The 22580-nt window shown below is 47.9% G+C and overlaps 1 pseudogene; it reads left to right on the top strand.

Annotated features, from left to right (window-relative positions):
• The window catches only part of LOC115331065, a 118066-nt pseudogene that overhangs the window by 74970 nt on the left and 20516 nt on the right, over nucleotides 1-22580 (top strand).

The raw sequence follows: 22580 nt of genomic DNA, 5'->3' as shown, positions 1-22580 counted from the left end.
GGTTGGAGGGGGTAGCTCGAAAGAAAGTTAGACTCTAGATTACCCATGAAGATATTTGCGTAATTTGGAGCAATTTTTGTTCCCATCGCGGTGCCGGTAGTTTGGAGAAAGAAATTGCCGTCGAATTCAAAGCCGTTTAGTTCGAGCACGAGACCAACGAGAGCGGCCAGAACACTTCCATCTGGAAGGTCGTCTTCCCTGTAGCTATTATACGTTCGCAAGAGCGATTCAATGCCATCCGCATGTGGAATATTCGTGTACAGGGCCGATACGTCCATTGTTACAAGAAATGCATCCTTGGGTACCTCCAATTTTGAGATTTCTCTAAGAAAGTGATTTGTGTCACGGACGTACGATGGAAATGTCGGAGGGATGTTTTTGATTAGGTTGTCAATGAAGCTAGATATCGGTTCGGTTAGGGTCCCTGATCCGGATATGATGGGGCGCCCCGGGTTGCCTTTTGTGAAATTTTGGTACCATATAAAATCGGCCTGGGACGGCGTGTTTGGCAGTCAGAGCATTTAATGTGTCAGTAGTGATTTCACCTTGTTCCTCCAGCCTGACAAGCCGCTCATGTATAATTTCGGCATGCTGCTTGGTGGGATCATCTCTGAGTCTGGAATAGAATTTGGTATCGTTGTCTATATCCTTCCTTAAGGTAGTCAGTGGTGTTTAGAATGACTACGGCGCCGCCCTTGTCGGCCGGTTTGATAATAATGTCCTTTCTGTTGTTTAGGAACTTGAGAGCGTTGCGCTCTGAAAAAGAGAGGTTAAAGTGCTGGAGTTTCCGCTTCCCGTAGGCCGCTACTACGTCTCTCTATACTGCCTGAATGTAAAGGTTGAGATGCTTGTCCCTCTTAGTATGAGGAGTCCAACCATTTGATGTTGAAGGAAGAGGAATCTTGGCCACGTGTGGCTTATCGAAAAAAATATTTCTGAAGTCGAAGGCTTTGCGCAAAGTTTTTTAAGGTCTTGAAGAAGCGTAATTACGTCGTATTGTAACGTGGTCGGACAGAAGTTAAGGCCGCGGGAAAGAAGCGGCTCTTCGGCGTGTGAGAGAGTAACATTTGAAAGATTAACTATGTTGCTGTGGTCAAAATTATTTGGTACGTCCCGTCCGCGCAATGTTGTTGGTAAAGATTTTACACTATCTCTGGCCAATTTCTTTTCCTCTATCTCCATGAGCTGGCCCCGTTTTCCTTCCTCGAATAATTTAAGCGTTGTGATCTCATGAGGTGATAGCAAGGTATCACGTAGTAGGTTGCCCTCAGCCCTCCTGACTTCAGTTAAAGTTGTCTCGCAGTGTTCGATAGTTATTTTCACCAAATCTAAAGAAGCATTAGTGAGCACTGCGTTCCACTTATCTAATTCCTTCCGAGACAAGGTTGTCATGCTAGGCTGTAGTTTGATTTGCAAACCCTTAGGAGCAACGCGCGAATTCAAGTAGGTTTTAAGGCATGCTGCATGCGACTCTTGGCGTATTCTTTTATCGGCTAGTTTTCTGAGTTTCAAAACACAGTCCGACTGGTTAACGCAGTGTCCAAAGTTCTCACTCGAAACAGGAGGAGCTCTCGGTTTGCCGGGCGGTGGCCGTCAAACTCGAGTTGAGCAGAGGGCGGCGCTGAATGTCTTCCGGAGGTTGTAGTGTGTTCGGATGCAAGGCGTCGCAGCGACGTTCCCTGCTGGGGCAGAGCCTGACTCGTGTCCGTGATACTCGGGCACATCAGTCGACCGTGGAAGCGTCGCAGTTGCCGGGCGGTCGGCGGCGAGGTCGGAGTCCCGTTGATGCGCTGAGACGGGCGACTGACTGCAGACCGACGCGAAGTCGTCTGAAGAGGTTGCTCCCCGATGGGGATCCGCTAGAGATTCAATAATCATAGGTCCCATGTCAGATCCTGCCCAAGTATCCCCCTCTCAACACACATGAGTATTTCCGGACACTCATTAGATAAGCTTGAGGTGACATTTCTATAATCTGGTTTTAAAACTAACCGGGATCGCGAGCAGAGGGAGTCTTATTTAATTTACAAGTTCAACACTATTAAAGGTGGGATCAATGAACACCCTGGAATAATGACGTCCTTACACGCAGTTAACACATCTTGAGCAGTCATATCGTTTTAAAAGTCCACAACCTCCCCTCGTTTTCCCCGTCTTGAAGTTTATTGTGTGAAAAGAAAGGGATATGTATGTATATGTGTGTTGTTTTTTTACGCACTGAGGAGGCGGCTCGTGCGCCGCGTGTACACCGCTTGGGGCTAGTTTTCTCAGAAGCTGCAACCGTTTTCTTTTTGTTTATTTTCCCTCTTTCGGCGAGGAAGTCCAGAACCACCCCTCGTCTTCCCTGTCTTGAAGTTCATTACGTGAAAAAGGGATATGTATATGTGTGTTTTTTCACGGACAGAGGGGGTGGCTGGTACGCCGCTCTGACACCGCTGGAAACATTTTTCTCAAAAGCTTTTTTTTTTTTCTTTCCTGGCGAGAGTTTTGCGCCTGCTGTTCTTGTGGCTGCCCCTCCTCCTCCCTCCCCCACCGCTTTGCTTCAGTTAGATTTTCCGATATTGTGAGAGTTCTTTCACCAGGGTCAGGTTTACGTGGGGGGGGGGGGGGGGGGGGGAGGGGTCGCCTGCGTCGGGGGGTACCGTCAACTCTTGAGAGAAACCAGATGTTTGGAATACCACGTGGCGTAGTCAAGGAGCGTCAATCTGACATCTCATGCACCAGTCTCGAAAAGGTCTGGCTCAGGCGGGAACGTCGACCTATATGTAATAAAACCACGAAAATCTTCGAGGTACGTTTACTTTCCTATATATATATATATATATATATATATATATATATATACGATGGAAATCAAGAGCAAGGACAAGAGCGGTCCGTTTCAGCCTCGATCTTTTAATCGAACTGCCCGCTTCAGCTCGCGCTGGAGCGAGCCCCACCGCCAGCGGCCCGATAAAGACGGTCATCGTCGTCTTCTTCGTAACATTACACCCCCGGTGTGGCGGCGGTCGTCCCGACCGGGAGTGCAGAGTAGGGTCTGTTATGGTGTGAATGGTTGCAAGTAGGGTTTCATGCGGGCGACGTGTACGTTGTCGGTGGAAGTCCGGCGAAGGTCAGCCGTTGGTTCGTGGAGCGTCACTTGATATGTGAGGTCTGATAAGCGTCGAGTGACGCGGAAGGGCCCGGTGTACCGGTGAAGAAGCTTGGTACACTTGCCTTGGTGCCGGGTTGGTGTCCAAACCCAGACGAGATCTCCAATAGCGTAGGAAACCGCGCGATGGCTCTGGTCATAGCGTTGACGTTGGCGTTGTTGAGAAGAGGCTGTGCGTAATCGTGCTATTTGACGAGCTTCTTCGGCGCGGCAGACAAGTTGTGCAACTGTTGGTTGGAGTTTTTGTTCGGTAGCACTATATGGCAGAAGGTTGTCGAGAAAAGTCGTTGGAAAACGATGGTGCAGAAGGAAAAATGGAGAATAGCCTTGCGTATCTTGGATTGCAGTGTTATATGCGTAGGTCACAAAAGGAAGCACAGAATCCCATTGTTGTTGGCCTGACTGTAGATACATAGACAACATATCAACGATTGTTCTATTAAAACGTTCAACCATGCCATTCGTTTGGGGATGATACGCTGTCGTTGGTTTGTGTACAGTTTGGCACAGATGTAGAAGCTCCGGAATGACGCGGGAGAGGAAGACTGTTCCACGGTCACTGATAAGGTGCCTGGGAGGGCCGTGGCGGAGAATTACTTGTTTTAAAAGAAAAGAAGCAACGTCTTCAGCGTCCGCGGTGCGGAGAGCGGAAGTCTCTGCATAACGAGATAAATGGTCCATCGCCACAATAATCCAGCGGTGACCAGCTTGAGTGGCGGGAAGTGGTCCCAGGAGATCAATTCCGACTCGTTGGAATTGATAACGCGGTGGTGTAAGAGGTTGCAGGAGTCCAGCTGGTGCTTGGGTTGGTTTTTTACGTTGCTGACCTTGTAGGCAGGATGTGACATACTTAAAAATGTCGCGGTACATTCCTTTCCAGTAAAATGTGTTTCGAACGCGCATGTATGTTTTCAAAAATCCCATATGTCCAGCTGTAGGGTCATCATGTAGAACGCGCAAAATATTCGTCCGGAGGTGTTTGGGAACAACAAAGAGTAATTCAGGCCCCTCGGGGTTATAGTTACGACGATAAAGTATGCCTTCTTTCAGTGTATAAAGACTGCTCAAACGCTGTTCTTGGCGTGTAAGATGAGCCTTTTTTAGGCATTTGAAGACCTGTTGTAAGTGCGAATCTCTTCGCTGTTCAGAAGCAAAATCTAATGTGAACGTCAAGGAGATTGCCGCGATTGGTGGATTATGATGTGTCGCATGTGCCGTAGAAACGGGATTTCTCGACAGACAATCTGGGGCTTCGTGTTTTTGCCAGATTTATAAAATATAGAAACGTTGTACTTCTGAAGCTTTAGCGCCCAGCGTCCGAGTCTTCCGGAAGGGTCTTTTAGATTCGATAGCCAGCACAAGGCGTGGTGGTCAGTGATAACTTTAAATGGTCGCCCGAATACATATGGCCGAAACTTTTGTATTGCCCAAATCACGGCGAGACATTCTTTCTCCGTAATTCCGTAATTCATTTCAGATTTGGATAGCGACCGGCTGGCGTACGCGACAACATGTTCCTTTGAGTCACAGATTTGAATGAGGATGGCACCAACTCCGTAGCCGCTAGCATCGGTGTGAATTTCAACCTCACGAGACGGGTCAAAGTGAGCCAGGACAGGCTGTGTTGTTAGTGCCGCTTTGAGGGAAAGAAACGCCTGCTCTTGGTCTTGGGACCACACGAAAGGGACATTCTTTTTGAGGAGGCACTGCAACGGTTCGGATAAATCAGCAAAGCCGCGAATGAAACGTCGAAAATAAGAGCACAGGCCAAGGAAAGAGCGCAAAGCTTTTAAATGTGCAGGGCGAGGAAAATTTGTGACAGCCAGGAGCTTTTCTGGATCGGGGGATATTTCCTGACGGCTGACTACATGGCCAAGGATTTGGATTTCCGTATTACCGAAGGCGCATTTCTTTACGTTGAGTTGTAGACCTGCTTTACGGAAGCATCTCAAGACCAAAGTAAGGCGGGAGAGATGTTGTTCAAAGGTAGATGCGAAAACTACAACATCGTCAAGATAACATAGACAAGCTGTCCAGCGTATGCCGCGAAGTAAAGTGTCCATCATCCGCTCAAACGTGGCGGGCGCATTGCACAGGCCAAAGGGCATTACTCGGAACTGGTAAAGACCGTCGGGAGTTACGAAAGCTGTTTTTTCTTTGTCTTTTTCATCTACAGTGATCTTCCAGTATCCGGTACGCATGTCTATTGAGGAGAAATAGTTGGCATCATGTAAACGATCAAGAGCATCGTCGATTCGAGGAAGAGGGTAAACGTCTCGTTTTGTTATTTTGTTTAGACGTCTGTAATCAACGCAGAATCGCCATGTACCGTCTTTTTTCTTGACGAGCACTACAGGGGAAGACCATGGGCTCGAGGATTCCTCAATTATGTTTTCTTGCAGCATCTTGCTTACGTGTTCTTGTATAATGAGTCTTTCAGAGGAAGAGACACGATAAGGGCGACTACGTAGTGGTCTATGATCGCTGGTGTCGATCGTATGTCGGACAACAAAAGTTTGACCTAAGTGAGGATAACTGATATCAAAGACATCCACGAAAGAACAAAGTAGATTGTAGAGCGCATCCTGTTGATGACGTGGAAGACGAGTGTTAATAGTTTTCTGAAGTAAACTTAACGCTTTCTGATCGCGGTGAGAGGAGTGAGGCTTCATCTTTTCTTCAGTGACAGCGTCGATGTATAAGAGATCATTCAAACTTGTTCTTGAAACGCAAGTTCCAGCTGGTAGAACTTGGCAAATTTCAGTAATATTTGCTAGCCAAACAGTGGTTTGATTATTTTGTGACTGTGCGAGTACGGTAGGCAAAGCTAGACCTTTCTGCAACAAAACTTCTCTGTTTGGTTCGAGCAAATATGTAGAGTCATTGACGTCGGCTTCTAATTCGATGAGTGCTGCAGTCACTGGTGGAATACGAGTATGAGACGTTGCAGGAAAATTACCGAATGGGCGAGAAAATGGCTGGGAGTAAGGTATTGGATTGCTGAAATAAATCGATTTAGTCGCGCAATCTATAAGGGCACGTCGAGTGGCTAAGAAGTCCCATCCTAAAATGATGTCATGGGTGCAGTTAGGAAGGATAACAAAGCAATGCCTGTGAGGTTCATTTTGAATGGTGAGTTCGACGGAAACGATACCAAGAGGATTAAGTAAAGTCGCATTCGCACTGCGAAGAGTGCCACCGTTCCAAGGAGTACAAACAAGTCTAAACATTTTGCGTACATCTTCAAGAATGATTGAAATGGATGCTCCAGTGTCAACAAGTGCCTTGAATCTTACCTTCTTAATGAAAACGTCTAATAAGTTGAATGTTGGCGGAGTCGGTGGGGGATGTCGAGGAAAAACAGAAGCAGCTGGACCCCCTTTCGCTGCCTCTACTAGTTTTCCCCATCGACGAACGACTGGTCAGTGCGTAAAGGAGAGCGGCGTCGGTATTAGGGAGAAGGGCTTCGGTCTCGAGCATTGCGACTGGAGGGTGATACCGATCGTCGTTGGTACCTGTGTGGGAGGTCGTCGTCGTATTCGTTGTAAGAGGGCGGTTGGTTCGTGCCATAGAAGGTGGACCGGCGGAAATCGGGAGTCCTTCTTGAAATATCCGATATGCAGCGGCGACAGAAACGGGCAATATGGCCAGCTATCCCGCAATAAAAGCAGGTCGGTCGACGGATAACCGGGTAATAGGGCTGTGACCAAGGGCGTTGTAGTCCCGAGTTCTGGAAGTATCGTGACTGTTGTGGAATCTGTTCTGGCTCGAAGGTGTAACGTGGTGCCGAGGTCGTAGCACATACTGTCTGAGCGTGTGGAGCTCCTGATTGCGCCAGCTCGGTGCGAATGAGAGCTCGCAGATCATCTGGCGTGTGGCTTGATGAGTCGTCTTGTTGATCGTGGCAACCACGCGGGAACAGCAAGGCAAGCTCCTCCTTAATTATTTTTCGAATGGTAGTACTAAGGTCCCCAGTGGAAGGGACTCCGGAGGATGGTACACAATTCTGAAGTCGGTGGACGGCCTCAGGGCGAGATATACGCCTATTTCAAAGCCCTTCCCAGCGCTGACTGTCTTCCTGAAGTTCTTTCAGAGTCCGTGGGTTTCGTGACGTCAGCATGGTGAAGGCGTCCTCGGCAATTCCTTTCATTATATGGCTGACCTTTTCTGACTCGGGCATGGCTGCGTTAACGCGTTTGCACAGTGCGAGGATGTCTTCGGTGTAAGAGGTAATCGACTCGCCTGCAGTCTCGGCTCTTGTAGCAAGTCTATGTGTAGCATCTTCTTTGCGGTTGACGGGACATCCGAAAACATCCGACAGGTTCGCTTTGAAGGCATCCCATGAGGAGATTTTGTCTTCATGGTTATCGAACCCTACTGAAAAAACCATTTGAAACTCAAACGGGTGGCAAACTGGTAAATCAAACGGGTGCAAACTTGTCGACCCGTTTGGATCAAACGTGATTATGGGATACGGGTAGCCGTTTGAAACGGTACCCGCTCGGAACGGTACCCATTTGATACAGGTGCCCGTTTGATGCCGGTGCCCGTTTGATACAGGTGCCCGTTCGACCTTGCACGTGACCACACGTTTGAACGTGCCATTCGAATCGGGAAATTATGCGCTAGCCCTAAACGGGGATCGTCTGGTAGGTTGGTTATCTTAAACTTATTTAAGACGTTCCGAAACTCATAAACCTATTTATAACATGGAGGAAACACGTAGAACAAATGTGCTCACGTAGGTGCTTGCAAATGGACAGGAAAACAGATACAAAAGATTGTTTTTGATTCTCCTCAAAGTTTATTACGTATTCTGTAGACAAGTACAAACGTGCAAGCGACCTGTGAAATGTGAGAGGCACTCTAAGCTTTTATACAACTGAGAAGATAGCAAACCAAACAAGAACCGAGGTAATTCTAGACTATGAAGGTAGACTTTCGGGAAATTATTCGCGCGGCTGCCGCGAGAATAGTGGCTGCATAATTGTATAGATAATCTGGAAGAGTACGAGCAGAAGAACGGTCAATCGTTGCCAAGAAGTAGGTTGCAGTGCGCTTACCATAAAAATAGCGGACTTGAAGGATGCAATCCGTGATATTTGTTGATACGGTCAAAGCAGGACAACCACACAAACACAAATGAGAGGGAACGGCTTCTTGGAAGTTTCAACACGATGTGGCGCACAAGCTGTCAGTTTCCGAACCCAACCAAAGCGCTAGAATTCGTGACTTCTTTGAAGAATCGCTTGTTGCCGGTATAGACGTAGGACTTTTCGAACACGGATAGCTTTGGTGCACATCCAATGCGTTGCCGAGAGACATCCTAATAACACCGCAGGGTTAGACGACAGATCGAAGCAGGTGGATGCGCGAAGTTCGAGCTGGAACTGACAACAAGCAGACAAAAAAAAAAAAGCGGCTACTAGCCGCATCCTTCCGGATCTCGATGCTTATCAGCGTGTAGCTCGCGCGCGGCCGCAGGTCACGTGACGGGTGACAAGAGAGGAGGGAGGGGGCGAGGACCACAGGGACAGCCCCTCTCTCTGTCGCCAGGCATTCCAGTGAAATGTGTTTTTGTAACCTCGAAAAAAAAAAAACACGCGCGCGCGCGCGCGCGCGTGCGTTTTGGTACGTTTGAACCTTGGAAATGGCGGCGGGGCGGCCAGAAGCTCGGCTTGCGCCCGAGTGAAGAAATTACTCAGCGCGAGATCGTAGTTTGACTACTGCAACGGCGGGCGTGCTCTCGCAATGCTCGATGTTCTTGCAGCCGGGTGTACGCGTGCTACCTTCGCTGCGTCTTGAATTAAAGTGAAACGGAGTCTAGACGTACATTCTTTCACGCGGTCGCGTCTTCTGCGAGAGAGATTCGAGCTGAATAAGTACATTGAGGCAACAAAGATGGACAAAGTTTTAAAGTTCTGTCAAAAACATTGGCTCACCAACGTCGCGCGTTTACGTAAAACAACAATAAAAAAAAGGTGTTAGTTTTAGTTCCAGTATAAGCGAACATCAGCGCAAGTGAAATATAAATATAATTATTTGCATTACGCGGACGATCTGAAATCGATGAACCGGCGCTCCCAGCCTTCCGGAAACATTGGCTGCCACGGCTGAAACGCTAGGCGTGCCCACGACGGCGATCTGTACGTCCAGTATCAAACGGGCTAAGGAGAGCCGTTTGATTAAACCGGTACAGTTTGCAACATGGTCACCGCTTTGAGCAAACGTGCGACAACTTTGCCCAAACGAGTCGCCCATTTGACCAGAAGAGCGACCCATTTGCCCAGACGAGCGACCCGTTTGCCAAAGGAGTGACCTGTTTGTCCAAATAGGTGACCCTTATGGCTGATACGGGGGACCCCTTTGAGCCATACGGGCGACCCCTTTGACAAACTGGTGACCGGTATGGTTAAACTGTTACCTGTATGGACCCGTTTATTTTCGTATAGGCGCCAAATGGTTTTTTTCAGTAGGGAACCACACTTTAGCTGTGTCTCGTAGATAAAATACCACGTTTGCGAGCTTCAGGGTGTCGTCCCATGCGTTGTGGGTGCTTACTCGTTCGAAGCTTCGCAGCCAGTCGTCAACGTCGTCGGTGCCGAAGCCGGCGAACGTCGGAGGGTCCCGTTGGCGATAGGGCACTGAGCCAGGGCGGAGCGCCGGAGTGCCTGCCGCTTCACCTTGTGACATGGCCAGCGTAGGGGGCCGTTGGTGGCTTCGGAGAACCGTGGTGATTGGCGTGCGGAGAAGCGAAGAGGAAAGACCCGCACCTCCACCACGATGTTACGATGGAAATCAAGAGCAAGGACAAAAGCGGTCCGTTTCAGCCTCGATCTTTTAATCGAACTGCCCGCTTCAGCTCGCGCTGGAGCGAGCCCCACCGCCAGCGGCCCGATAAAGACGGTCATCGTCGTCTTCTTCGTAACAATATATATATATATATATATATATATATATACATATATATATATATATATATATATATATTGCCGCGCGCCAAGTAGGCACCGCGGCAGTAGCACAACGGTTATCGCGCTTACCTCCCACGCGAAGGGCCAGGGTTCGATTCCTGGCCGCGGCTACGCATTTTTGTTTACACTGTAATGTGGTGTTCTAGTGAATTCCAGAACCGTCTAGCTGATTCGTGGTTATAATGTACTCCGCGTCGAACCTTCTACATCGAACGCTCCAGAAGCCAACGCGTGTACAAAAGCGGCTCCGCCTGGCAAGCAGGATTCAGTCTCGCCCCAGCGTTCGACTCTGCTGCCACGCCGACTTCGACGCCCGCGACGCTCTATTATTATCTTTTAAAGTCTGAAAATATATCTCCAACCAAAAATGAAAAGCAACCCGACGTTTCAAAACCAACACGGTTTCTTCTTCAGGGGTGACTGAAGGCGCGCGGACACAGCAGCAGCTCCCAACCTCTTCGTCTTCAAAAAAGGAAAGAAAAGAAAAAGAGAAAAGAAAAAATTAAAAACGAGAAGTTAGGAAATCGGAAAAATTGTAAAATAACTTGTTAGTTATGAAGATAGTCATCTCTTCAGCTTTTCCGTCAGGTCACGGAGGCCATGTGCGTACACAGAGGGCAGAGCGCCCAGCGACCTGTTTAGGTTTCCTGGGGTGTGCTGGATGTGCCACGATTCCAAGAAAAGTCTTCTTCGAAAATTAAGCTCTGTGTCCACCACGTGCGCGTTCGCGAAGTCAATGCGATGGTCTAGGGTATCGCAATGTTCGGCGATGGCAGATATCTGCCGAATATGTTTACTTTCCAAATATTATCTTTTGTACTCTTTTATTTTCGGCACAAATTCGGCACATTAAACGTTTATTTCTTCCTGTTTATTTGTTATTTTTGGTCACTACCCGTGACAATATATATATATATATATATATATATATATATATATATATATTTATATATATATATATATATATATATATATATATACAACGAGCATGGATGCGGGGGCCTGAAGGCGTGGGTATATAACTGAGAAAAAAAAAAAACCTTAGTGAAATCAGCAACAACGGACGATTTAATCTTCGACGTTTCGGCCGGAGTCCGGTCTTCGTCAAGAAGAGCCTTCCTGACGAAGGCCGGACTCTGGCCGAAACGTCGAAGAATAAAATGTCCGTTGTTGCTGTTTTCACTAAGGGTTTTTTCTTCTCAGTTATGTATATATATATATATATATATATATATAGGCATGTTGGCTTGGAGGCCAAAGGCGTAGAAGACAGAGATGCAGGGTGACAATAGAAAACAAACCACGAGGATTTTATTCGACGTTCCTGACGAAGACCTGAGGCAGGCCTTCGTCAGGAATGACGAAGACCTGCCTCAGGTTGAAACGTCGAATAAAATCCTCCTGGTTTTTTTCCTACCGCCATCCTGAATGTCTCTCTCTCTCTCTGTATATATATATATATATATTTTTTTTTTCTTTTTTTGCTGGCGGGGGAGATATAATTAGTCGTATTGCCGAAGCACACAGCCATTCCCAACGCATGAAAAGTGTTTTGATGATTAATAATTTATTGCACTTGCTTGTGGTTCACTATACACTTTTCATGCGTTTTAAACTGGATGCTATTGGCTGGTTGGCAAGGTTTGTAACAAGTGTTATACTTTGAAACGTTAAATAAAATAAAGAAGCAGCAATTCTTCGTAAACCTGCGAACTTGCGATTTTAGACGTTAAAATATATTTAAAAATAGACAAAACCTGCATTTGTCCTGATAATCGTTTATGGTGCCGCCCCGTCGCCATGCATATATTAGAATGATTCATAAAAAAAAATACATTCATCGCCGGATTTAACCATAGACTCAGTCGTGAGCGAAGTTCTCTTGCTATAAATATCAGCAACTACAGCCTGCATTGTATATGTATTGTACCTGTAGAATTTTGAATGAAGGTATTGTCCAGACAATATATTGATGACAAACTTTAGTTACAAGTCCCAATATTTCACCGATATCGAGAAAAAAAGCTAAGTTTGTGGAAAGCGCACCCCCAACAGAAGGCCAAATTAAATATTGCACCTCACATTCCCCGTAGGTACGTAAAGTGGGCACAGGAGACCTAAATATGAACTAGCTCTAAAGAGCGCCGTTCAGGGTTGTATACTGCCAAAAGAAGATAAGGGGGGGGGGGGGGGGGGTTCGCACTGAAAGCAAGGTTCGAACTCACCTCCTCGCAAGCTATCTTGGTAATATTATGTTTCTTTGGTTTTCATTTCTTTTTTTGTTTTACCTGCTCTCGCGGAATCCATATTGTACCAGCTAAAAGCGACTCAAGAAAAAAAATAAAGGGCGAAGTATCTTCGCCATTCCGCATCAAAACTAACCATTGGTCTAACACGCCGAGCAGTTTCAGTAGTTAAGCACGAGGGCGCAGCAACACCCGGCTCGCGTGAAATTGCAACGACCCGTTCCAACCTTGTGTCTAGCGGCTTGTCTCGGCACGAAGCTCCTGGAAGAATTAGTACTAACGCTCCAGGTTTTGTTAATGCCTATTATAATACTGGATTTCGTCGTTTAAATAAACCTCCTTAGAGCCCCACGCGCTCGCATTTACAACGATTTCCTATTACTAAGCTCAATGGTCTGGGTTCTTCCTCAAGAAACAAGCAGCCCAGTGGTTGAGTTTAGTGTAGCCCTGTTCCGGGTTTACACACAATGAAACTGTAGATAAATGTTTCCTTCCTATAAACCTGGGTTCTTTCTTAATCAATGACATCTCACTTGTTTTCCTTTGACTTATCTTTTTGAAACCGTCTAGGTAACTGATTTTCGTGTTTTGGTGTTATCTGCATTTACCAAAATCAGCGAATCCCACTCATTACATTCACTAACTGTAAACTCTAAAATTCATTCAATGATTTAATTACCAATAAGATCTTGCCATCCTAGTTAGTCCGCTCCTATTCGGCTGTATTCAGATCACAATTTGACTAATTTTGCAATCGTCTGGGTGGCAATTTGTTTGTGTGTCAGAATAATACATATGTTTTGTTTTGAAAAGAAATAGCCCAATAATACAAATTGTTTTGTGTTATGAAGATAAGAGAAGTCGGGGTTCCTCAGAACCAAGAGTACAAATTTTGGTTAGCCAAGCTAATAAACCATAATTAAAATATTGGTCGAAATTGCACCATGCAGACACTGTGAAAACCCATTGCAGTGGATAAGTTATACAGTACTAGTTAATTCAATTGCATTCTTGAAATATGATAATTGACTTTGTATAATCAGGGCGTTTAGAAAGTTTTGGTTATAACCCTTTAATTTACTTCAATTTCCAACAGGTTGAAGCTCGCCGACAAAAATGGTTCAGATGTTAACGAGAATGCAAAAGGTTAGTGAGATCAGTTATTGACTCTCTGAGTACTACGTCACAAGACAATGAAGTGCACATGTTGATGAATGGACTCACATCTAAAGAAAAACATGTTTAGTTGTCAATCGTCGTTCTGGCGGTGAAGATGTGCCTGAATATTCACCTTCTTGAAAGACGACACGTGGCATAAACAATGCAATCATGACGCTTCGCGCAAAACTGACACGTGAAAACCGAAGTCTATGATTGACGATCTGGCCTATCTAGGGGCAATAATGTGAATTACCTGACCTATCTAGGGGCGATACATGTATTATTTTTTGCGGAAGCCTCTAATGAACCAGAAATATAGGCGTCCGGGTATTTCCTGGTAAATTTATAAAAAAAATACAATTCACGCAACGACCTATATGAAAGTTTAGTTTGTCTGCTAAATTTAGATGGAAAACTCCACCCCCTTTTCATCCCCCCCCTTTTTTCCTGTATATAAGCAAACTCTTGGTGTTATTATATGTTGTTGCCAGTTGGAAGTTTGTGTTTGTCCGTCCTTTCTCGTTTTCTTCCTCAAGTTTACTATCCATACCAACCCGCTCGTTCTGTCCCTAAAACTCATCCCATGTGACCATTTTTCACGTGAGCTATGCACCTCAAGTCACATGACCCTGCTGACACTTCTCATCTCTTCACCTTTCCTCTCTTCTACAGTGCACTTTTACGGAGTGAACAACAAGAGAATGTCCCATCGCATCAACCCAATCAAGGGCTATTGCATCTTTATTTAATTTGACGGAATGTCCAAGTCAGTTTTTAGGAGTTCCCTAGCTACTATTCGTCTCAGAGAAAGACAGAACTCACTGGTTTAACAACACGGAGAAATTCATTGACCTCTATCTCCAGCGCCTCGATCCCTAGAGCCCCCGCGCATACACTGCGACGGCCCTTCGTCAGCAGCGGACCGCCACTCGCTTGGCCAATGCGCTTGGACCGTAGTAAAGTTGACATTTGGGTTAGCTGGTAGTCTAACAGATTGAGGCATTTAGCGCACAAAGTAGACAGAAAAAGAACAGGACAGAAAATAGCGCCACTCACTACACCATGTCTACTTGACAGGAAACGATCGAAAAAGAAGACGACAGAATGATCCATCGCGGACACCCGCACCTATGACCAACACCGTGATTGATTGTGGCTCGCTTATCTAGGATCGTGTGGGTCCTTCGTTGTCTGTTGAAGTAATTCTCTTTCCTCGTGGACAGCGTCACGGATTCTACACTTATACAGTTCCTGGCCTCACAAAACGTGGAAGGCCACCAGCACCTCGCGGGTCAATTTGTCGATGTTCCTCCCCAAGATGTTTGTCTCACCGAATGATGGTGTGCATGTGCACTCCATACAATGAATTGGAAGATGTCCCCCCACTGTAGCCTTCAAGGAGTAACCATGCTCATGGAGTCAATCATTGAGGCATCTGCTCGCTTTGTCTATGTAGCTCTTGCCACTCAAAAGTGGGATCGATTCTCAACTGCCTGCAGTTTTGATGTGGATAAACTATTTTATTCCTTGCCCTATGACCAGCTACTGACGCCGGTGATAATATGCACAGAACCCAAAGAAGAGCTCCATTCCGAAGTTCCAGCGGGGTACCCATCGAGAGCTTTATAAAGCTCTTACATTCCTACCTGATGTCTATGATAGTTGGGTGGCGGGATTGGTGCTATCTGCAGAAGTCATAAGCATGCATCGGTTCCTGCATCGCATCAGTTATTAGTGACATCCACATGGGGCCAGTGGACCGTGCCATAGAAAATGCGTTTGAAAGCAAAAAAAGTGAACATGGTCGCGCGCTATGTTGATGATGTTCTGGTAATTCTTGAAGATGGCTAACGTAAGGCCATAAAAGTAGCAGGTATTATGGCGACCTTTGCTAACAACGGAGGGGGGCTTCGGTCCACCTTCGAGGTACCCAAAGAAAGGGTACTTCAGTTCCTGGACCTTTTCCTCTAATTGGGTGTCACCCAAGCTTGTTGGTCGTACGGCCCACGATCCAAGGAAGGTTTCCTAGACTATGGTCCGGCCCACTCACAATACATCGGGGGCGGGGGTAGTGGTGGATGCACGTTTTCACGGTAGATCATTCTCTCTTTTCCTTTCTCTTCGTTTTTTTGTCAGTAAACATAATTTCGAGTGGCCCTTTTTTTCTTTTGTGTTCTCTCTACCTCATGCGCTAAATACCTAAATATGCACTTCGACCCCTCGCGGTGGAAATGACTATGAACGATTTGGCATGCGGGCCAACTTGTCCAACGCTTTGGATCCCCAGGTCGCCCAAGAAACCCCCCCCCCCCCCCCCCCCTCCTAAAAACAACAAGAAATGTCTTAGGAAATCTTAGGGTGGCCTTCCTTCTGGGCCAGCAAGGGTCTCCCCAGATGGGCCGAAATCCGGTCCGAGTACTTCAAGACGGTACCGGTGCGGCTGTGGTGGTTTTGATGATGGGAGCAGCGTCTCCGCCCCGACGTCTCTGGCCCGATGCTCTAGAAATTAAAATCAAACTGAGGCCATGGTGCGGCAAGAATAAGGGGCTGCGCCCGAGGACGACGCCTGCCGAACTGCAATACGGGGGCAGGGCTACTTTCTCTTCATCCCTCCAAACAAAATACCGAAATGGGCATGAAAATAGTGCACTTCGGATTTATGCTCCTTTCGCAGTTTCCACCGCCGTCGCAGGTTGCGTCTTGGAAGAGACGGCGTGGAATCTTCCGAGAGGTGGTCAAGATTGTTGCCATCTGGAACCTGCGACACGTCTACCTCCTCGCGTTTATAAAAAAGATTTAGGTCGGTGACATAATGAACTGGCACATCTCACTATATTCGTCATGCATCAACTTATAAGACAGGTTGGAGAGCTTGCTAACACGGTACAGGACCTCGCATCTCCTCGCTAAAGAGGCCGTGAAGCCTCTAGCAGCATCAATCAACGTATGAGTTCGCTCAAGCACCAGATCTACCTCGAACTGCATGTTTCTCCCCTTACTGTACTGGTTGCGTGCTGCAGCCTCGAGACGACGAGGTTCTCTCCACCTTCCCGCATTTTCTCCGTGAAGCGCTTCCGGAGATTTTCTGCGAAGCGCGTAGTGGTGCGCTGCATGCTCGCTGCATCTGTGCAAAGAAAGCCACTTCCCAGGGGAGATGCGAGCTTTTTCCAAAGTTAAAGTTGAGCCGAAGTAAGACCTGGTTCACGCTTGCGTATCGGCGGGCGAATATGCAAGAATTCGGCCGGCGGGCGTAGCGTCCACTGTGCATTGCCGCGGCCGATTCCGCTTCGGCGGCAGCGGATTAGCTGTAAGTGTGAACCAGGCCTAAAAGCCGTAGTTGGTTGATTATCATCGGGTAGGGAATATCATTTCCGCCAGTTTTGCTTCCCAGTCTTTGTGCCGATCTGTATGCGCTACGCTACAGCTATCAACTTCAAGTTACGGTTGACTGTTTCTATGATATTTTTTGTGGACTTTACGGCGAAGTTAGTCTGAGCGGTATTCCTAGTGCCTTGCACGCGTCCATGGAAATTTTGCTAACAAACTAAGAGTCATTTTTTGCAATCAGCGATGTTGTAAAGCCAAAGCACGCGGACGTCTCAGGTAGACAGTCCCAGGTTTTCCTAGAGTCGAGGTTGTTCAAAGGACACCTTTCAACCCACTTCGTGAAGTACAGTTGCTCACTACTAGCAAATATTGTTCGCCGCGTGGACTACGGGGAAAGGAACCGAAAACGGTCACAGGCAACGCGCTCCTAGAAGTACTTACTTTCGACCGACCGTATTAAACCTGTTGTTTGGCCATCTCCTGGATTCGCCTTTGGCCACACCATACAGCTACGTGCGTACCTCATTACATCCTGCCTCAAGCCTTTCCACCTTGAAAAATGGGAAACTCTTCGTAAGTTTTGCTTCAGCTGCTCTGGCCTGCCTTGGCGGAATTATGCATGTGTTATGAATGACTTAAATGGTTTGCGAGGTATCACAGTTCGGTATAGCGGGCCGCAGGACCCATCGTTCGCCTGGTGGATGTACCGGAGCATGATTTTGTCGCTGCTCAGCATGTATCAGTTCAAGTCCCCGAGACTCCCGGTGAAGGATGAGCTTTCTTCTGCCAGCCAACGTACCACCTACAGGCATAGTCCACAAGACAGCTGTGCCGCCCAGAGCTCCTCCCTGCTCACAAGGGTTCCCAAACGCGAATTTTGTGTGATGAGCGCCGCATTGGCCAATACCGTCAAATCGAGATCCACAAGCATTTCCTGTCCGAAGAATGTAGCACGGAACAACGAATCTGCCATGTGATTATTCCCACCCCGCTTGTAGTCGATAGCGTGATTGTAGCGCGGCAGCGAAAGAGCCCATGAGCCGGCCGGTCATGCAGGTTTATTTTTAAGTCCTTTGAACCCCGAGAGAACCATGTGGTCAGTTTGAATGCAAAACAAAAAGCCGTCAAGGTACATGTCAAACTTCTTAAGCGCGAAAGTAATCGCCAGGCCCTCTTTTTCGGTTGCTGAGTAGCTTCGTTCCGCTCCGGTGAGTGTATGACTGGCAGAGGCTACGGGACGAAGAGCGCTGTCATGTTCTTGTAAAAGAATCGCTCCTACTCTGCAATCGATCGCGTCGGTCGGCAGGATGGGCGGACGATAGAAATGGGGAAATCTCGAGTCGTCATTTTCATTGACAGCCCATGAAAGACACTCAAATGCGTTTTTTTCCTGTTTCCGCCCCCCCCCCCCCCCCCCGCTTCCCCCCACATTTCTGTTTTTTACGAAGCTATTGGTTCACAGGTTCTCCCATTTTGGCGCATTACGGAATGAAATCTTTATAAAACGGAATTATCACGAGATACCTCAGTAGGCGTTTGACACTGTGAGGCGGTGGGTGCTCCGTTCTTGAGCGCAACGTGTCCACATTCAGGCGCAGCGTGCAGCTGTCTATAACAAAGCTGATTACAAGCGAGGCCAGCTCAAGTTTAGCTGGATGAATCGTAAGGCCGGCCTGGCGCTTTCGTTCATGTATGCCACGAAGGTGCACGATATGCTCCTCGAATATTCCTGAAAATTCAACTACGTCATCCATCGCAAACTGGTACTACTCGTCACGGAGGGCAACGTTCATTAGGCACTGAAAGCTGGCAGGAGACTTGAACAAGCAAAGGTCAAGGCGGGTGAATTAAAACAACTCCCTGTGGCAAATGAATGGAGAATTCTGTACATCAACCGGATGACCTTTCATGTGGAGAAATTCTCTGCTGCGGTTGAAAGTTGCGAAAACAGTCGCGTTTTCTAGGACGTAAATTACCGTGAAGATAGTGGGACACGGGTAACTATCTCTGACTGACACTTCGTTTAGGCACCTGTAATCAACAGGAAGACTTGCTGTGCCGTCCTTTGAACCAAGGATCACCGGCGAAGCTTTGAACCAAGGATCACCACGCCTGTGTCAATCATTTCCGTGAGCGCCGCATGAAGACGTTCCCGCTTGTGAGCACTTATGGCTCTCGCATCGAACCTCCGCGGGGAGTGCACGTATCCTTGGTTTCGATTCAGTGCCGTTGGAAATCGAGATACCCAGGTCTTTCTGTGAACATCGGCGAGAAGGGCTCCATCAGGTGCTGGAGATGCTTCTTCTCAGAGCTGCTATCGGTACACTTATCCACCGCCTTGTTGACTTTGTCAGGGAGAAGAATGAACTCTCCGTAAAGTTCAACGGAATTGCCTCCCAAGGAATGCAGCCCTCTCGTAAGGTAACTGTCGTTAGCACAGTCTTGTTTCCTAACAGATAGGCAGTTCTGGTAAATTCTAAGGTTATGCACTCCGCCGCGACAAAGTCTAGACCGTGGATCATGGGTACTAATATTTTCAACATATACACAAACCCTTGCCTGCGTTTCTTGCTGTGGAAAAAGATTCGCAATCTCAAGGCACATAAAGCAGGTAGTACAATTACCGACGCTACCTGCAAGTTTACACCTGCTGTCTGGAGCAAGTTCTTTGTTTTCATTCGCAAGCCTCGAATATCGAATCTCCAATAAGTGATATCTTAAGAAGAGTGTCGAGCAGTGCGGCGATTGGAGCGCCGAGCACAGTAACTGTCATACGTGGCTCCATCGACTTAGTTGTGAATTCGGTTCAACGTACCGCGGGGACGAGTATTACCGATTTTCTTGCAGTCAAGGCCCGGGGGGCGCTGGCAAGGGACCCTAGGCGATTTGCTTTCCGCGGCAGCCATCTTTGATGTTGCGAAGTCAGGACCATCTTTGGTCCCTGAAGTCCTGCCGGGCCGGTCCTCCCCCCACCGTTCCACTTGAAGGGATCTGTGTTAGAATTAAACGCAGAAACAGACGTGCTGCACACATCAGTACCGATGGGGGCCTCAAACGGCATCCCGCCATCCGCCTCAACGACGGACGCGCCGATTACTTCATCACCACGACCATGGCGGGTAGGTTTCCAAAGAAGCAACAGGAGTCTCATAACCATGAGAGGGCGGGGCACGGCCTCCGGGAGTGACCGCTGGAGCGTACCCAAGGGCAATGTCATGACCGGCAGTGAATTGACCAAGCATATCCGGGGATAACAACAAGAAACCCTCCGGGCTTCTCATGACCGTGATTGCGGTTGACCGATCGAAGTCACAGAATAAATTGTTTCATGATGGAGCCGTTAACCTAGCCACATGGTGCAGTACTCAACGTCATAGCAGTCTGCGATAGGAGATACACGGGCTCTGCATGAGCAGGCCGTCGAAGTACCGGTCGCATCTCGAGTCCTCGACGTAAGCTGTCGAATGTGACCAAATACTACTAAGGGCTTTGAGCGGATTGAATCGTTTTTGAATGACGCCCGACAGGATGCCGATCGTTGTAAGTCTTCCGACGGAAGGTCATGGACTTAGGAAGCACTGGAACTGTACAAGACACACGGCGAATGAAAACATGGAGGAGTTCTTACCCTGCTGTGTTCAACACAAGAAGATTCTCCCGCGGTATGGCTCTTGTCCACGCTTGTCGACGGTCACCGTATTGAGGAAACTTAAAGACATTGAATTTTTCAGTGTTTTTGTAGTTGCCGTGACATCCCGTGGGCGCAATATTTTTTCGGCCCGCCAATCCGCCGAATAAACACGCCCGCGCGTACGTTTTAAAACAAGGAAGGACAGATGGGTCAGGCGACGGGTGGAGAAAAACAAAGAAACAGTGCCAACAGCCCCGACGGCTGCTCCCGATTTGAAGAGAAACGCATGCGCAGTCAGCGGGTTTGCGGGGCGCCGCGCGCCATTTCCGCTACCACCACCACCGTAGAAAAGCCAACCGCCGGGCCAGGGGGACACGCCGACGGGAGCGCCGGCAGCGTCGAAGGCCACCGCCGCCCGCCGCCAAGGCCATGGACCCTACCGTCCGTCATCGTTGCATCCTTACTCGCAAGCGCTGAGGCCTTCCTATTTTAGTAGGTGTTGAGCAGGGCCGGTCGCCCCAATACCCGGTGAGGAGAGTGGAAAAAAAGGTTTGGGGGGGGGGGGGGGGAGAGAACAGGTGGTGCCGCCCATTTCTTATTAAGCCTCTGCCGTCTCTCGCTTTGTTTGGTGGACTATCTCGTTGCATTTAACTTTTCTCTCAATCACCGATATTCGGATCCCCTGCGAAGAGGTTCTCACCGCAGCCTCTTCCTTCGATGACAAATTGGTTGTTTCAGCTCCTATTGGGGCAGCCGTCTCAATGGAAACATCAGCTGGCGACTTCTAATCTTTTTCCGTATTAGCAGCCGTCAATTTGTGCTTCCTGTGCGGCGTCCGTCCGCCGGCCATAGTGGCGACACTCGCTTGCGTGCTTCCCGTGGTCGCCGTTTTCTACGCCGCCGCGGCCGAAAGCATGGTGAGTTCGTCTACAATTGTTGCCTCCATTTCCTCGTGGTTCGTCATCGGTATGTTTGCAGTTGAGGTCATGGGCCGTTTAATCTTGTTCGTGTAGCTTGGCATTTAGTCCTCTTCTGCATGTCCATCCTCATGGCACTCCCGGCAACGGGGTGTCTTACACTGACGGCCTTTGTGTTCCAGCTGTTAACAGCGGAGACAAAGAGGTGGTTAAGCCGCCACAAAGAAAAGAACCCAGTAGCCGGTGACTGTCACCTTGTGCGGCAGGCGACTCCATCGTAAAGAATGAGCTTCATTCTGCTGGTCGAAGTCTCGATCTTTTAATCTCCACCCGGCACCTATAACACCTGCCTTTGAATTTCCTTAAGCCTGGCGAAGTGCAGGAAGGCTCCGCTCGCCTCCTGGTCATTCATGTATGTTGGCCACCAATGGAATCGAAGCGATGCCCCGGTCACATTGGGGTCCGGGATCACGCACTCTCTCCACTTAAAAGTTTACTCTCTGTGGGAAGTCAGACAGCCACACGACGACACATTGTGCCGCGTGAACACCCACGCGTGGTCGAGATAGAATGCGCCAAGTTTCGCCACGTTCTTAATTTCAAAAGCGGCGCTTAAAAAGTTCCCCAAACCGCCTATCTGGTAGAGTTTCGCCTGGGGGTGTCCATGAAGGAACGCGGCCGCTCTCACTCGCTTTCTGGAAGGGAGAGCTTGGAGGGTCACCCGGCTGCCCTTCCTCTCCAAATGACTGGTTTTAGCCGACGCCACCGCGCTGTTTTAATTGATGTTTCTCGGTTTGTCCCACAGGAGCTCGGTGAACGCCTAACCGTAGCACACAAGTGCGTGTGCGCTTGTCTGTTTCAACATGTATCTTCACTTCCTGACACGACTGTTCAAATGTCTCATAAACAAATATAAACCATCGCTCCTGAAATAAAGCATTTCATACAGTATAAAAGTTAAAATATAATAAAGGCACCGACCATTCTCTTTTTAGCATGAAGATAAGTATACCTAAAGATATAAATGCATTTCGAAGCCTATCGCTGGTGTGAATTTATTTGCCGAAAAAAAAGAACTATAGGTAGGAACAACTATTTAATTCTGTTTTTGTTTTGTCACCTGGTTAGCTTTGAAAGGAGAATAGCTTTATAGTATTACTAAGACGATTAGGT

The sequence above is a fragment of the Ixodes scapularis genome, unplaced genomic scaffold (assembly GCF_016920785.2).
Source record: "Ixodes scapularis isolate PalLabHiFi unplaced genomic scaffold, ASM1692078v2 PGA_scaffold4__175_contigs__length_147842914, whole genome shotgun sequence".
Lineage (NCBI taxonomy): Eukaryota > Metazoa > Arthropoda > Arachnida > Ixodida > Ixodidae > Ixodes > Ixodes scapularis.
Note: the sequence above shows the minus strand (reverse complement) of the source record. Positions and strands in the feature narration are given on the sequence as shown.